Source organism: Agrilus planipennis, unplaced genomic scaffold (genome assembly GCF_000699045.2).
Source record: "Agrilus planipennis isolate EAB-ADULT unplaced genomic scaffold, Apla_2.0 scaffold276, whole genome shotgun sequence".
Lineage (NCBI taxonomy): Eukaryota > Metazoa > Arthropoda > Insecta > Coleoptera > Buprestidae > Agrilus > Agrilus planipennis.
The window spans coordinates 248,183-252,008 of NW_020439102.1; positions in this window are offsets into that span (position 1 = coordinate 248,183).

A 3,826-nucleotide genomic window follows, 5' to 3' on the forward strand; every position below is an offset into this window, starting at 1 on the left:
TTTATGACGAAACAATTAAAATTATTGATAAATATATGCCTGAAAGAGAAGTAACATGTAGGAGCACACCAAAGCAATGGTTCAATGAAGATGTTAGTAAAGCTATTAAGGAAAAGAATGCAGCATACGAGAGTTTCAAGTTAGTAGGTGGAAATGAAATGTGGAAAAGATATACACAACTGAGAAACAATCTAGTTAGTATAGTTAGGTACGCAAAGAGAACTGTCTTCGAGAATAACATTGATGAATATAAACACGATTCGAAAAAGATGTGGAAAACACTGAAAAACATAATTACAAATAAACAAGAAGACAAAATACAGAAATTGACGGTAAACAACAAAATATATACAGAAGCGGAAGACATAAGTGAAAATTTAAATGCGTACTTTATCAATAGTGTTATCAATATCACAAATTCCATAGATGTACCGGATATAACTTACATGATTCCTACAGGACCAGCAAATTAAAGTTAAATGTTCTATTAAAAATTTAAGGTTTCTAGATAAAACAGAATTAAGCACCATTGTGATAAACCTGAAGAATAAATCGAGTCCATATAAGCTACATATGACATTCATAAAACTATTTTATGATGTATTAGAAGATAGATTAATAAATATAAATAATTCCTCCTTAGAAAATGGAATTGTACCTGATAAACTAAAAATTTCAACAATAGTTCATATAAAAAAAGTACAAAATACAATTAAGGCTGAAGAACTTCGTCCAATTAATATGTTACCGGCTATAGAAAAAATATTAGAATAATAATATGTTTATGAACAATTAGAAAAATACATGACCGATAATAATTTAATTATGCCACATCATTCTGGTTTCCGGAACGGTTATAGTTGTTAGACTGCTTTACAATTTATAATAAATCAATGGAAAATGGCTATGAACAATGATGAAATAGTTGTTGTTCTTTTTTTAGACCTAAAAGGAGCTTTTGAAACGGTGGATAGACAAATTCTATTACAAAAACTGGAGGGGTATAGAATTAGAGACACCTGCTTAGCATGGTTTCATAGTTACAAATAGAAATCAAAGAACGAAGTGCAATAATATTTGTTCCAAAGAAATTAGTTCTGACATAGGGGTACCACAAGGAAGCATATTGGGGCCTTTGCTTTTCCTACTATATATTAATGATATAACCATGAACAGTAATAGAACTAAATATCATCTATTTGCAGATGATGCAATTTTTTACGTACAGGGGGATAATATCACAGAAGTAATTAGATCACTAAACAATAAAACAAAGAAAATTAATAATTGGTTAAAAGTAAATAAACTTAAGTTAAATATTGATATTATATATTGGGACAAAAATTGCTAGAGATAAGGTAAAGGGATATAAATGTGATAATAATTGATAATAGCAATATTGAAGTAGTAAACATTGTTAAATATTTAGGAGTAATAATTACTAGTGATTTAAAATGAACTGAATATACAAACTACATTTGCAAAAAGATGGCTAAGAAAGTTGGAATAATTAGTAGAGTAAGTAGTTTATTATCGATATATGCAAAAAAGACTATTTATAACGCAATAGTTCTTCCACATCTCAATTATGTATCTACAATTTTATACATGTGTGATGCTAAAGACATCAATAGAATGCAGCTAATTCAAAATAGGGCAATGCGTGCAATATTAAATTGTAATAAATTTACACCGATTGAAGAAATGTTGAATAGGTTAGGCCGGATTAGTGTAAGTAAGTTAATCAAACATAATGTTCTTGTCTTTATACATAAAATAATGAAAGGAACGATGCCGCATTACCTAAATGATCTAATAAAAATAAATGCAGACTTTCACTCTTATGGCACTAGGAATAAAAATAACATACATTTAGAAAGACTTAATAAAACATTAGCCCAAAACTCCATCTTTTACAATGAAGTAAAGGATTAAAACTCTCTTCAAGAACACATAAAAACTTGTGACATTAAAAGTTTCAAAAGAAAAATCAAGGTTCTACTGTTACAAGAAAATTGATAGTTTGTGTAGTATCCTCTAAATAAGCCAAATATTAGAAATAAGAATTTTTTGTAATATTTTTTATATGTAACACACTAGCTGTATGCTACAATAAAGGTTTATTATTATTATTATTANGAAAGGAACGATGCCGCATTACCTAAATGATCTAATAAAAATAAATGCAGACTTTCACTCTTATGGCACTAGAAATAAAAATAACATACATTTAGAAAGACTTAATAAAACATTAGCCCAAAACTCCATCTTTTACAATGGAGTAAAGGATTACAACTCTCTTCAAGAACACATAAAAACTTGTGACATTAAAAGTTTCAAAAGAAAAATCAAGGTTCTACTGTTACAAGAACATTGATAGTCTGTGTAGTATCCTCTAAATAAGCCAAATATTAGAAATAAGAATTTTTGTAATATTTTTTATATGTAACACACTAGCTGTATGCTACAATAAAGGTTTATTATTATCTTGTACTCCAGCTATTAGTTTTCTTAATCCTTCTCCACCAGATTTCATGTATGCTTTTTATCTTTTATTTCTCCTATCTCAACAATATCTTCTTCTGAAGGTATAGACTTTAATCGCGGCAAAGATTGGCGTGGTTGTATTGAAACTGCCGGAGTTGCAATACGAATGCCTTCTAGGTTATGGAAACCAAATTTTCTGTGCAATGTTACACTCAATCCAACTTGAATAGGCGATAAAAATGAGCGTGATCTTACAGCAGACATAATTGCATGTGCAATTGATGTTTTTTATCAAGTTCATTATCAAAATTTTGTTTCTTTGAAATCTTCTGTATAATTTCACTCAATAATAACTTTAATGATTGAGGAATTACATCTATTAATTTGTTTTTGGAAAACATTTGATCACCAGGAGGATAATGATCATTAATTAACACTTCCTGTCCTTGTAGATTATATTTGTAACCTCCTTAGTTTTTTTAATATTTTCATTCTCAGCATCCAAATGAGACTTCGCAAAAGATTCATTTAAAATATCATGATGTTTCTTCTTAAAACAAAAAAGAGTTCATTGTGCCTCATAATTTGACACAACACTTCTGTACAATATTGATGCATTCTAATAGTTTTATTTACACACTATACACTATATACTACCGATAGAAAATATATGCAGCAAACTATAGCAAAGAAGACAGAAATATATATACAAACCAATAGAAATTTATAGACAAAACATATAACTAAAATTGAAAACAAAATAAGATGAAGATTATGTAGGTGAGTATACATACATATAGATACAAAGTCAAAACCGTGGACAATATCGAGTTGGTAAACACTTGCACAAACAAAAATGTAGAAAGGAAACATAGTTAAGTAGACATTCGGTTGTAGCAAGGGGTTATTAAGGTAATCGGGGCTCATTAGGGTGGAGAAAACTGGTCACACGGCAAGTTGGTTGTTGTTGGTACGTCAATTCGGGGAATAAATTTCGTGGGTAATACTATCCACGATATCAATAATGCTCTAATAGACGTTTAATAGTCTGAGGGGCAGGCGAATTACCAGACATAACCTTCATCAATTCATTCACTGTAAACTGACAATCGGGATTATTATTTATGCAATCTATTATTTAACCAGACGAAAACTGAGCGACGTGAGCGGTAGAAACAGGGACGTTTAGAACATCTGGCCTTGAATTCTTGATTTTAAATAATATATAAAACAAACATTTAAGGAAAATTGACTAAAATCGGAGCTGTTTCTGAGGACTTTCGAAGTTTGCCTATTTTACCGCTTCATTGACGGGACACATACATACATATATATATAT